The 14,862-nt window shown below is 38.2% G+C and overlaps 1 protein-coding gene across 4 annotated transcripts in view; it reads left to right on the top strand.

Annotated features, from left to right (window-relative positions):
* FILIP1 (filamin A interacting protein 1) overlaps nucleotides 1–14,862 on the top strand; it is a 221,846-nt gene that overhangs the window by 17,773 nt on the left and 189,211 nt on the right. The window contains exon 2 of one of the 4 annotated variants that reach the window (XM_010808370.4): nucleotides 12,565–12,688. The exons of the other annotated variants lie outside the window; for them this stretch is intronic. The gene's annotated coding sequence lies outside the window, so the exon portion shown is untranslated. The remainder of the gene's footprint in view (nucleotides 1–12,564; nucleotides 12,689–14,862) is intronic. 4 annotated transcript variants of the gene reach the window in all.

Raw genomic sequence — 14,862 nt, 5'->3', positions numbered from 1 at the left:
GTTCGGTCCTATAACAGATGTGCTGAGACGAGAGCGGTGCTTTGTTTCTGTGGCGGTCCTTCCGAGTGTTCTTTTTCGTACATTGGGTACAAGTGAATGAGTTCCCTTTACTTCTCTCATACCCACAGATAAAGTGAGCCTACACATTATATATAATTCTGTTAATTAGAATGTAAGTGTGAATAATAGCACAATTATGCGGAATCTCCAACTTCTATTTGGTGATTTAACTAGCAGTGCATTATTCAACGAATTCATCACTTCTCCTTTTGTAGCCCTCCTTTCTTTGAAAGTGAAGTTGTTCAGTCATGTCTGATTCTTTGTGACCCCATGGACTGTAGACCATCAGGCTCCTCTATCCATGGAATGGTCCAGGCAAGAGTACTGGAACGGGTTGCCATTTCCTTCTCCAGGGGATCTTCCTGACCCAGGGATTGAACCTGGGTCTCCTTATAGCAGGAGACCCTGCTTTACCATCCTTTACCATCTGAGCCACCAGGGAAGCCCACTTTCTTTAAACAGCCAATACAAAGACATGCTCATCTCTTTGCTGCTGCTTTTTTTTGTGTGTGTGTGTGGCCTCGCCGTGTGGCATGTGCGATCTTAGTTTCCCCACCAGGGGTGGAACCTGCATCCCCTGCATTGGAAGCAAGGAGTCTTAACCATTGGACCACCAGAGAAGTCACATCTTTGCTTCTTTATCATCCCTCATACCCTCCCTTTCATACTTACACTCTGATTGTGGGAGTTCTGTTTCCTCTTTTTTCCCTCCCCATCTGGATTCAGACCCTCATATGTATGACTTCTGTCCTCTCCTTCAATTTCCCATGCTCTCTGGGCTTATTCTTCATTCATTCCTCTTTATTTTCTTTTCAGAACCCTCTTTCTGTCATTTCTTCTGCTTCAGCCAGTCTTAGAACATCTTTCAAGATTAATATACATCAAAACTACATAAGACACTTTTGTTAATATTACAGAGAAAGTTGTTATTGCCAAAGGATAATTTTTGTCGATAATTAACCTTCAACCTCAAGATTTGTTTTCCATTCCCATTCATTCCCTGAGAAATATCCATCTTGGAACCGGGAACTACCATTTCTGCTAGATTGTGGTGCAACAGAGCAGAGATTGAAGCACAAATTACCACTCTATGTGGGAGGTCAGACTAGATGCTTGGGAACAAGGAGACGGTCTGACTTGACTCTCCTCTCAGTTTCTAATGTTTGTTTTTCTATTCTGGAATTTGGTGACTTAAGGGGGAATAGTGTCTACTCCATTAACAGATTAGAAGAACATGGTATAAGTACAATGATTGTAAAGGGTGTTTAATATACCAAGAAAAGGTCAGAATCTTGGTTATGTAAAATCCTCAAATAAATTCCAGAAATTTTTCATGAGTGCTTTATTTAAAAAGAGAGTTATAAAACCAGTCCATTCTAAAGGAGATCAGTCCCGGATGTTCTTTGGAAGGAATGATGCTCAAGCTGAAACTCCAATACTTTGGCCGCCTCATGTGAAGAGCTGACTCATTGGAAAAGACTCTGATGCTGGGAGGGATTGGGGGCAGGAGGAGAAGGGGACAACAGAGGATGAGATGGCTGGATGACATCACCGACTTAATGGACATGAGTTTGAGTGAACTCCGGGACTTGGTAATGGACAGGGAGGCCTGGCGTGCTGCGATTCATGGGGTCGTAGAGTCAGACACGACTGATCGACTGAACTGAACTGAACTGAAAACATAAGGGCTTACCTTATATTTTAGAAAACCAAGGTGTAAGCCCATGAAATAATTTTTTTCTCTCATGGATTTTCTGATATTTGATAGGGTTGATTTGTACACAGAATTCCCTATGAAAAAAAATTACCTGTAAAGATATCAGAATCAAAAAATAAGCAATATTCAAAGCCATTTTACCTTGTTAAACCACAGAAAATATTCTTACTATTTTAATACTGTATTAATATTATATGTGGCATAATAATGTAATACTGGATTATATTATTACCATGTGCTGGGTAGTCCTATGTAGAGAATCATGGGGCAGTGGGCAACGTCAGGCCACCACAAATACCACAAGAAGTATAAGGCAATTTCAGGAGAGGAGTTGAGTTAGCACTGAGCCACCCATTGCTTCATGTCAGATTCTCCTTGTGATTAGTTCAGGTTATAAAATAAAATTTTCTTCGTGGAAGGCTAACCACATTTGGTGACATCAAATCCTTACCTGCTTATCTAGAACTATGCTACCAGCCTAGAACAACTGACCAGCCTAGACTGTGTGTGACTTACAGTTCAAATAAAGTTGATTTATACTTGAGATCCATTTTATAGGAAACTTTTAATTGCACTCACTATAAAAAGGAGGTCAATTAAACTTTGGTCTGATATTATCTTCTTAACATAGCTAATGAATAGATTAGTCTCATGGAAGCTCTGTGCCTCCTCTGGGGAACCAAGTGGACAGCTCACCCACTGCCTCCATGTTAACTGCAGACCTCCCCAGGAAACGCTGCCCGGGAGGAAACGGAGCTCAGGGATACCAAGTTACAGCAGAGAGATCCTACTTCCGTCCCTCTGTTTGCATGCATGGACTATGCTGGAAGGCAAAGATTGTTGGATCTAGTTACCATATGATAACCACTTGGAGGAGTGAGAAGTGGCTTTAAATACAGCATGGGTTCTTAACTGCAGACATTTAATGAATAACAGCTATATGAGTGCAGCCTTTTTATTGTAGTGAAAACTTAGAGGCAAACATATATCTTTAATAGCAGAGTCTTCTTAATCAGGAAAAGAATGAATTTGAGTTGTTTGACATCAAATTTGAAAAAGTGACTATTTAATAAAAAAATATATTACAAAAATATCTACTTTAAGATTCTATTGGAAAAATTAGAAGACTACATTCCAAGTGTTAGCAATGATCATCTCTGGATAAATATATGACTTAAAAATTTCTACAGTAAACATGCATCTATATATGCACATACATATATCACATCTTTATCCATTCATCTATCAATGGACACTTAAGTTGTTGCCATACCTTGGTCATTATAAATAATGTTTCAGTGAACATAGGGACTCAGATCTTATAGAATTAGTGTTTTCATCTTCTTTAGTTAGATACCTAGAAGTGAAATTACTAGATCATATGGTAGCTCTATTTTCAATTTTTTGAGGAAACTCCATACAGTTTTCCATAGTGGTTGCACCAATTTACATTCCCAACAAGAGTGCATGAGGGAGGGAGAGAAAAAGATGGTGGAGGAGTAGGTGGACGTGGAGTGCATCTCTCTCCACAGATTATTCAGGAATACACCTCCAGGCACAGAAGTGCATGCAGAACACCAGCAGGGAGTGGACAGGAATCCCTGACCAGTGGAAAAAGAATATATAGAACCACACAAAACTCAGTAGGATGAAGGAACTAGGGGGAAAACAGGAGCGTTAGTAGGACCGGACCTGCCCTCGGCAGGTGGGGGAACTGAAGCAGGGGTCCGATCCCCACAGCGGGGCAACTGTCTGAGTCAGAGGAGAAACATTTAAGGCTGAGAGTGAAACAGCTGATCTGTGGCAGCCTAAATAGAATGAGAATCAGTCTCTGCTGCAGCCATACATACCCCAGACAGGGGTACAGGTTCCCTGGAAGGCACAGCAGCTAGGACCTGGGGTTTAGTGGTTGTGGAGCAATCCCAGGGCAAGGGTTGCTGTTTACTGTGGAGAGACAGATTGAGGGGATGTGGAGGAGGAGATCGTGGTGGGAAATACCTGTGGAGGAAAGCCAGGCAGCCATGGAAGCAAGGCGATACAGCTGAGTCACGCATAGTGGGTGGAGCCATCACCATAGCCTCTCTCTCCCCCAACATGCCAGCATCCACAGATGAAGAATAGAGAGGTTGGCCCATCAAACACCTGAGGCACTATAGAGTAGGACCCCACCCAGGGTGCCCCTTTAAGTGCCTGATGTGCCAAATTACAGAGTAGGACTCCAGCCAGGGGGGCCCCTCTATGTGCCTGATGTGCCGAACAACAGAGAAGGACTGCAGGCAAGGGAGCCCTCTAAGTGCCTGAACCAGCAGAGCTATGGAGAAAGACTGGCCAAAGAGACCTTCTGATCGCCAGCTATAGGAGGCTCAGAAAAAGACCCTGATAGGGCCATAACTCCTGCGGTGGAGGCAGTCTGTGTCCCAGCACACTTGACTCTGCCAGGGTTCCTGCAAGCCAGCAGCTGTGCCACATTCATGCTCAATTCTCACTGGGGCAGAGCTGCGACAGGCAAAAAGAGTCTTGCATCTATGCACACAGGGTCGCATTGGTAGTGTTCAACTCTTTGTGACCCTGTAGACTGTGGCCTGCCAGGCTTCTCTGTCAGGGACGGAGGGCTCTCCAGGCAAGAATACTGCAGCATATTGGCCAATACTGGTTGCCATACCCTTCTAGAGCACCATACCCTTCTAGTTGCCATACCCTGCTGCCCTAGCTGCCAAGTCCCCTGAGTACCTGGTGCTGCCAGAACCCCTGTGACCCAAGCAGCTGCACCACCTCCACAACTGGCCCTCACAGGGGCAAACCCACGTTCTCCAGGGCAGCCTCAGGAGCAAACCGCAGTGGATGACCCACATGCAGAGGTAGAAAGAAAACCACAATTGAAATCCAGGGGCAGTGTGGCCCAGGAAGAAGACCCAAAACCTTTCCACCAGCTGCAGATTAAATCCACATGATCAACTAGGCAGACTCATGTCTATGGAATATATAAAAGGTCATTGAGAGCTCCCACATAAGAAAGCACTCTAGTTCTGATGGCTGTGGATATTGGAAGCAAGAACACACATGAGTAGGACCAGATTAGAATCTGAACTGCCCCCACAGAAGGTCCAGAGATCAGCACAGTGTTGGAGGGCATCCTAGGGAGGTGAGGTGGACTGTGACTCCCAGTGAGGGAGAGGACTCTGACAGCAGTGACCCAAGAAAAACATTTATTATTCTGATATTTTCACTTGTTCTATAGATTCTTTTGGACTTTTTTTCCTTTTTACTCCCCCCCATCCCCACTCTGTTGTAGTTGTCAGTTTTATTGGCACTGTGAAATCTAATTAAGCTTTTGAGCTTTTTTCTTTCTTTTCTTTCTCAGTCACATTTTTTATTGTTGTTATAAACCTCTGCCTCTACATTGGGCTTTTGCAGTTCTGTGGAGTTTTCCATTTTTTTTCTTTTCTCTCTTTTTTTTAAATTTTAATTTTTAAAGCCTATTATTGTTTTTCTACATATATTCCTCTGTTTGCTTTTCCCACTGTTCTTTTCCCCTTGCAGTTAATCTTTAATGTGTATAAATCTTCTTTATCTACCTCTGTTTAACTTTGATAACTATTCTTTCTTTCCTTTCCTTTCAACGTATTTGTTAGCTTTGTTTTCATTGCCTTATTTCCCACTTGGCACCTTGCTTTGGTTTTGTTTTCCAGTTTGTGCTTCAGTTAGTTTTGTTCTTAACTGGTAAATATAATTTTTTATTTCCTTTGTTCTCTGGGTCAATCAACTGTACTTTATTTTTGTTGGACTGTTTTGATTTTGTTCATGGGTGTGTATGTATATGTGTATATTCCATTATTTTAATTATTATTTGCCTGATTTTATAACTGCCATTTGTCTGGGGTTCATTTTTTGTTACTTGTTTTGGGATATTTGTTTTAATCTCACTTAATGCTGTAACAAACCACTTGTGGAATCTTCATTCCTGACCAGAGATCAAGCCCTGAGCCTTTGGAGTGGGAGAACTGACTCCAGGAGCCTAGACTGCCAGAGAACTAACCCTAGGGAGTATCAAATAGTGAGAACTCACGCAAAGGAAACCACTTGAATACAAGACTAAGCATCACCCAACCACCAGTAGCACCCTGTGCAGGATGCCTCATCTAAACAACAAACAAAACAAAAATACAAACCCAGTCATCAGCAGACAGGATCGCCACATCACTCAGCCTTGCCCATCAGAGGAAAAACAAACAAACAAAAATCAGCATGAATCTCACCCTATATGAAGCTTACACAAACCACTGGACCAATCTTAGGAGGGCGGAAACCAAAAGGAAGAAAGAATTCAACCCTGAAGCCTGGGAAAAGGAGACCTCAAACATATTAAGTTAAAAAAGAATAATGAAAAGGCAGAGAAGTACTACACAAATGAAGGAACAAACTAGAAATGCAGAAGTCCAAATAAATGAAGAGGAAATAGGCATACCACCTGAAAAAGAATTCAGAATAATGATAGTAAAGATGATCAAAAACCTTGAAAACAAAATGGAGAAAATGCAAGAATCAATTAACAAAGACCTAGAAGAATTAAAGAATAAACATACAAACAACACAATTACTGAAATTAGAAATACTCTAGAAGGAATCAATAGCAGAATATCTGAAGTAGAAGAATGAATCAGTGAGCTGGAAGATAAAATGGTGGAAATAACTTCTGAAGAGCAGACTAAAATAAAAAGAATGAAAAGAACTGAGGATAGTCTCAGAGACCTCTGGGACAAAATCAGATGCACCAACATTTGAATTATAGGGGTCCCAGAAGAAGAAGAGAAAAAGAAAGGTTATGAGAAAATTTTTGAAGAGGTTATAGTTGAAAATTTCTCCAACATGGAAGAGGAAATAGTCAATCAAGTCCAAAAGGCACAAAGAGTCCTATACAGGATAAACCCAATGAGAAACATGCCAAGACACATAGTAATCAAACTAACAAAGACTAAACACAAAGAAAGAATATTAAAAGCAGCAAGGGAGATGCAGCAAGTAACATACAAGGGAAACACCATATGCTTAAAAGCTGATCTTTCAGCAGAAACTCTGCAGGCCAGAAGGAAATGGCAGGGTATATTTAAAGTACTGAAAGGAAAAAATCTACAACCAAGATTATTATACCTGGCAAAGATCTCATTCAAAACTGATGGAGAAATAAAAAGCTTTTCGGACAAACCACCAAACCAGCTTTACAACAAATGTTAAAGGGACTTATATTGTCAAGAAATACAAGAGAAGAAAAAAGATCTACAAATCAACCCCAAACAATTAAGAAAATGCCAATAGGAATATATATATATATATATATATATATATATATATAAATCAATAATTACTTTAAATGTAAATGGATTAAATGCTCCAACCGAAAGACACAGATTTGCTGAATGGATACAAAAACAAGACCCATATATATGTTGTCTACAAGAAATCCACTTCAGGCCTAAAGACACATATAGACTGAAAGTGAGAGGATGGAAAAATATATTCCATGCAGATGGGAAGCAAAAGAAAGCTGGTGTAGCAATCCTCATATCAGACAAAGTAGACCTTAAAATAAAGAAGATTACAAAAGATAAGGAAGGACACTACATAATGATCAAGGGATCAATCCAAGAGGAAGACATAACAATTGTAAATATCTATGCACCCAACATTGGAGCACCTCAATACATAAGACAAACATTAACAGACATGAAAGGAGAAATTTACTGTAACACAGTAATAGTAGGAGACTTTAAAACCCCACTCACACCAATGGACAGAACATCAAAACAGAAAATTAATAAGGAAACACAAGTCTTAAATGATACTTTAGATGATATGGATCTCATTGATATCTTCAGGACATTCCATCCAACGCAGAAGAATACACCTTCTTCTCAAGTGCACATGGAACATTCTCCAGGAGAGACCACATCTTAGGTCACAAATCAAACCTCAATAAATTTAAGAAAATTGAAATCAGATCAAGGATCTTCTCCGACCACAATGTTATGAGACTAGGTATCAATTACAAGAAAAAAAACTGTAAGAAACACAAACGTGGAGATTAAACAACATGTTTCTAAATAATCAACAGGTTACTGAGGAAATCAAAAAGGGAAATCAAAAAATTTCTAGAAAGAAATGACAATGAAAACATAACAACTCAAAACCTATGGGATGCAGCAAAAGCAGTTCTAAGAGGAAAGTTTATGGCAACACAATCCTTCCTCAAGAAACAAGAAAAACTTCGAATAGACAGCCTAACTTTACACCTGAAGCAACTGGAAAAAGAAGAACAAAACCCCCCAAAATTAGTACAAGGAAAGAAATCATAAAGATCTGAGCAGAAATAAATGAAAAAGAAATGAAAGAAGCAATAGTAGAAATTAATAAAACTAAAAGCTGTTCTTTGAGAAGATACACAAAATTGACAAAACTTTAGCCAGACTCATCAAGAAAAAAAGAGAGAAGAATCAAATCAACAAAATTAGAAATGAAAAAGGAAAGGTTGCAACAGTCAATGCAGAAATACAAAGGATTATAAGAGACCGTTATGAACAACTATGTGGCAGTAAAACGGATAACCTGGAAGAAATGGACAGGTTCTTAGAAAAGTTCTGTCTTCCAAGACTGAACCAGGAAGAAGTAGAAATTATGAACAACCCAATTACAAGCACTGAAATTGAAGCTGTCATCAAAAATCTCCCCAAAAAACAAAAGCCCAGGACCAGATGACTTCACAGGAGAATTCTACCAAACATTTAGAGAGGAGCTAATGCCTATCTTTCTAAAACTCTTTCACTAAATTGCAGAGGAAGGAACATTCCCAAACTCATTCTACGAGGCCACCATCACCCTGATACCAAAACCAGACAAAGACAACACAAAAAAAGAAAATTATAGGCCAATATCACTAATGAACATATATGCAAAAATCCTCAACAAAATTTTAGCAAACAGAATTCAGCAACACAACAGAAAGCTCATACACCATGATCAAGTTTGGATTATTCCAGGGATGCAAGAATTCTTCAATATACACAAATCAATCAATGTGATATACCATATTAACAAATTGAAAGATTAAAAACCATATGATAGTCTCAATATTTGCAGAAAAAGCCTTTGACAAAATTCAGTACCCATTTATGATGAAAACTCTTCAAAAAATGGCATAGTAGGAACCCACCTCAACATAGTAAAGGTCATATACAACAAGTCTACAGCAAGCATTATTCTCAATGATGAAAAACTGAAAGCATTCCCTCTAAGATCAGGAACAAGACAAGGGTGTCCATTTTCACCACTATTATTGAACAGAGTTCTGGAAGTCCTAGTTACAGCAATCAGAGAAGAAAAAGAAAGGAATCCAGATTGGAAAAGAAGAAGTAAAGCTCTCAATGTTTGAGGATGACATGATACTCTACATAGAAAACCCTAAAGACAGTATCAGAAAATTACTAGAGCTAATCAGTGAATTTAACAAAGTTGCAGGATACAAAATCAATACACAGAAATCACTTGCATTTTTATATACTAACAATGAAAAATCAGAAAGAGAAATTAAGGAATCAATCCCATTCACCATTGCAACAAAAAGAAATATCTAAGAATAAACTTAACTAAGGAAACGAACTGTACATAGAAAATTATAAGGCACTCATGAAAGAAATCAAAGATGACATAAACAGATGGAGAAATATTCCATGTTCCTGGTTAGGAAAAATCAATGTTGTGAAAATGACTATACCACCAAATGCAATTTACAGATTCAATGTGATCCCTATCAAATTATCAATGGCATTTTTCACAGAACTGGAACAAAAAATTCAGAATTCACATGGAAACACAAAAGACCCTGAATAGCCAAAGTAGTCTTGAGAAAGAATGGAACTGGAGGAATCCACTTTTCTGACTTCAGATTACACTACAAAGCTACAGTCATCAAGATGGTATGGTACTGGCACCAAAACAGAAATATAGATAGAAAGCCCAGAAATAAACCCATGCACCTATGGGTACCTTATTTTTGACAGTGAAGGCAAGAATATACAATGGGGCAAATACAGCCTCATCAATAAATGGCACTGCCTCTTTCTTCTATGTTTATGGTTTTAGGTCTTCTAGGTTTATGGTTTCAGGTCTTATATTAAGTCTTTAATCCATTTTGAGTTAATTTTGGGGTATGGTACTTTGCCAACAAAGGTTCGTCTAGTCAAGGCTATGGTTTTTCCTGTGGTCATGTACGGATGTGAGAGTTGGACTGTGAAGAAGGCTGAGCACCGAAGAATTGATGCTTTTGAACTGTGGTGTTGGAGAAGACTCTTGAGAGTCCCTTGGACTGCAAGGAGATCCAACCAGTCCATTCTGAAGGAGATCAGCCCTGGGATTTCTTTGGAAGGAATGATGCTAAAGCTGAAACTCCAGTACTTTGGCCACCTCATGCGAAGAGTTGACTCATTGGAAAAGATTCTGATGCTGGAAGGGATTGGGGGCAGGAGGAGAAGGGGACGACAGAGGATGAGATGGCTGGATGGCATCACTGACTCGATGGACGTGAGTCTGAGTGAACTCTGGGAGTTGGTGATGGACAGGGAGGCCTGGCATGCTGTGATTCATGGGGTCGCAAAGAGTCGGACACGACTGAGTGACTGATCTGATCTGATAAGAAAGTGGTCCAGTTTCATTCTTTTGCACGTAGCTATCCAGGTTTTCCAACATCATTTTTTAAAGAGGCCGTCTTTTCCCCACTATACATTCTTGCATCACGAAACATTTTTTTAATGCCCCTCCAAAATCATTGACACCGGCGTTATAACTTTAATGACACAAGAAGACTGTACCTTAAGTTTGGATTTCCACATGTTTCTATCCTTCATAACTGTGACATCATTTTTTTTCTTTATCTTCATCCAGCCTGTTTTGTTGCATAAACTGTGATAGGAATCTCCCCACTGATTGCCCTTGTGGTCTAGCTCAGTGTGTCTCAACCTCAAAGCAATGGACATTTTGTGTTGGATAAATCTTTTTTCCTTTTTAAAAAATTTTAGTTATTTTTTAATTGAAGGATAATTGCTTTACAGAATTTTGTTGGTTTCTGCCAAACAACATGAATCAGCCATAGGGATACATATGTTGGATAGTTCTTTGTAGTGGAGGTTTGTCATGTATGTTGTAGGATGTTTGTGTATCCTTGGTTTTTACCCACAATATACCAGTAGCACTTCCCACTCTAAGTTGTGACAACCAAAAATGTCTTCAGATCTTAAAAGAAATAACCTTTGAGAGATGAAATTGCCTCTGGTTGAGAAAGCTCATTTCTTTAGCTGATCTGAACTCAGTTGGTGTTAAAATCTTCATGAAACAGAATAGTGTAGGCCATTTCTTTTCTTTCAGTTGAGTTCTATCATCTAATAAATATAACCAGAACATTCTGTCATATTCCAACAGTAATATTTGTCGAATCCTAAATATGACTAGTTCTAACTTAGCTTCCAGTGGGACCTTGGCAGAACAAGAGATTTGCTTGTGAGGTAAAGTGCCATTTTACTAGCAAGCACCAGTCTTGGTGAACATCTTACTTAAATCCTTTGGTGTTTGTATCTCTTTATTTGTTTATTTTAAACTTTTATTTTATATTGGGGTGTAGCTGATTAACAGTGTTGTGATAGTTTCAGTTGAACAGTGAGGGGACTCAGTCATACATACAGTATCTCTTTAAATGTTGTTCGTCTTTCAAAGTCTATTTAAAAACCCAAACCAAAAGCTGATTTTCATATGGTATTTCTTTCTCTGAGTTACTTCATTTAGTAAGATAATCTCTAGTTGCATCCCTGTTGCTGCAAATGGCATTATTTCATTCTTTTTTATGGTATATATGTGTATAACTGAGTCACTGCTGTACAGCAGAGATCAGCACAACATTGTAAATCAACTATACTTCAGTTAAAAAAAAAGAAACCTACAAAAAAAACCCACAAAAAACTTACACCTCACACTTTCCTTGTAATAAATAGGACTTTCTGATTCCTTACCTTTGTTCCTTCATGGCACTTTTCATCTGGTCTATACATTTTGGCAAGTAATTATTTTCCATTTTGTATTTGATTTTATACCTTCTTGTTTGTTTGCTCATTTTCACCTTGTTGTTTTATATCCCATTTAATTGGAAGTTCTTGAAGGCAGAGATGTATCTCGTTTGTTTTCCCTTACAAACTTGACATGTGGCTAGACTACATGGAGTGGATATTCAGTAAACACAGGATATAATTCAGCTGCTTATGCTGCAAGTGGTTTAAAAATTGAGTATTTTGGAATATTATGGATTCTCACCAAGCTTACCCCTAGAAACTACAGAAAAGAAATTCACTAAAATATATTAACTTTTCCAGTGTTTTCTATTTGTTAGTTATTGAACTTAGTATGGACTGGTTGCTCAGAGGTAAAGAATCTGCCTACCAATGTAATGCTGGTTAAATCCCTGGCTCAGGAAGAGCCCCTGGAGGAGGGCATGGCAACCCACTCCAGTATTCTTGCCTGGAGAATCCCATGGACAGAGAAGCCCAGAGGGCTACAGTCCATAGGATTGCAATGAATCGGACACGACTGAAGCGACTTAGCATGCACATGCACGATCTTAGTATTCCTGTGAAGTAAATGAACCTATTTCCATCTGTCAGTGAAAAGTGGGCTTATTGCCTATAAACTGTGTCACATGGCTAATGCTCTGACTTGAACTGTCCTACCTTAAGGAGTTCTTTTCTGCTCCACAGTATTTTCATTTTGTGAACAAAAATGTGGCCAACTGTCCCTCAACCATTTCAGAATGATGGACTCTGGATATATGTCAACACTTGAAAATTACCATAGCAATCAGCTGAATTTTTCTCTCATTTGGTAAGTTTGGTTAATTATAACATATTATGTTTTTTGTTTTTTTTTTTTCAAGAGCAGTGTTTAGCTTTCACCACCTCCAGGATATTTATGTTTTATTTTTTGTTAACTATAGAAATGGTAAGACATTTCTACACACTTTGACATATATAGGGATCATATAAAATTAAGCTGTTACCACAGCCCCAGAGGAACACAAAATATACTTTGCCAGAAAATTTTATTTGGGGCCTAATGAGAAAAAGACATTTTGTTAAAATTAACTACAAACTAGTTCTTCCAGTATCAAACTGGTAAGCTTCCTTGCAGTGCCTGTCGTATTTCAACAATAAATAGGTTTTTGAAATTTAAATCTCTCTGTGAATGTAAATATGTCTAATCATTCCAAATGCTCACTAAGTAAATCGGGTGAAATTCTTTAATAAGTAATACGATGGGCATGAAAATGTCTTAAGAACACATTTTTTAAAAAAGAAAGATTGAAATAGCTCTTAGTGAGTATTTTACTGAATTTGGAAGAAAGAACAGATATATTCTCCAAGACGGTATTTTTTTTTTGACTTGTCATTTAGCATTATATGATTTTAAATAGAAACCAGTATAGTTATAAATGTAGTAACTGCAGAAATGTATCTTGGGCACGCTTGGGGCTTGGGCCTGTTGACCAGGGCTACCTGAAAAGCTGACCTTCCATTCGCCTCGTCTTTATAAACTCAGAGAAACATGCTGGGGTTGTCATCAATTATCTGTGCACAGAGGCAGGGACTGTTCTAAGTTTCTGAAACATAGAGATTGGAAGAAACAGCACGTTGCTAAGTTCAGTCTGGGTAGTATTTTTACTTTTCTCTACAATTATTCCAATATTTTCCTACCTTTTCTAATTAAAGATTACAGCCCCCAGGAAAGGGAGTGAAGGCAAGAGGACATAAAACATCTTTAGAAATAGCAACAGGAAGCATCTTAAATGACCTCAGTAGAGCGGGGTACGTTTGTAGAGGTTGAAGACCAGGAAGATTGGTGCTATCACAGGGGAACCTCCAGATGCCCTACTCTGCACAGCAGTCTTCAAGTTCCTCAATTCCTGTGTTTTAACTTATATAAAAGAAGTTAAAGGACCATAAACCCTTTGCTTGTCCTTGTTGAGATCTTTTTGAATAAATCAACTTCCCATTTGGAGGCTGTTGTGGTGATTAAAATTTCTCTGAGAAACTGTTGTATGAAGGCTGGGAAAATTCCTAACATTCAATTTCCACCTATATCATATTTGGCTATTGATTATTATAAATAGAAATGGCTTTCAGGAGAGGCTCCATTATTTTCCTTTAAATGTAATAGTTAATAATAAACTCAGTGCTTTCATTTTAATTTTTTAAAAATTAACTTCCTACTTATTACTTTTCTATTACTGTAGTTTCCTTTTCTTAAAATTCCATTGAATATTTAGAAATTTTAATTTGAATTTTGCTTTCATTATTCATTTACTTGTCACATATTTTTAGGACCTACAATGTTGTATCATAAATAGGCACTTTGGAGACAGCAAAGCAAATTCAGATACGTCCTTCCTCAGGGGTCTTCTATTAAGTTAAAAGCAACATCAGCACATAATCTTCTCATATTTAGTCATTTTGAAAATAGAAATACCTGATTGAAATTAGAAATACCTGATTTCGAATCCAGACTCTACTGATCGAAAAGGCCCAAAGCTCTGCTGTTGCCCACAGTCTTCCCTGTAGGATATAGATGTTAGTTAAAAAGGTAAGAAAATATTGAAATAAGTGATGGGAAAAGAAAGGTAAAAATGTGGCTAAGACACTTCGAAATTTGGATATGTGCTGTTTCTTTCAATATCTATGGGGCTTGAGATGAGGTTTCTGGAAGAAGTAAGATTTATGATGTATTTTATATTTTGTCTCTGTGACCAATATATGTGTTGTGGAGATAATTTGATGCTTTTAGTTCTTTAAATATTTCTTCTTAAATAAATCCATTCAGTCCATTGACCAGAGTTAATGTTTTCCCACTGGTTTACATGTCAGAGCTAAAGACCAATGTAGACTAATGGGGAAGGAGAAAGAAAAATGAGTACATTCATGAATTATTCTCTGTTCTCACTTTAGACAAGTTAATTTTCCTTAAATTATCAGGTTCTGTCTTAATCATAGGCCACTTGTGGT

Source organism: Bos taurus, chromosome 9 (genome assembly GCF_002263795.3).
Source record: "Bos taurus isolate L1 Dominette 01449 registration number 42190680 breed Hereford chromosome 9, ARS-UCD2.0, whole genome shotgun sequence".
NCBI classification, from domain to species: domain Eukaryota; kingdom Metazoa; phylum Chordata; class Mammalia; order Artiodactyla; family Bovidae; genus Bos; species Bos taurus.
Note: the sequence above shows the minus strand (reverse complement) of the source record. Positions and strands in the feature narration are given on the sequence as shown.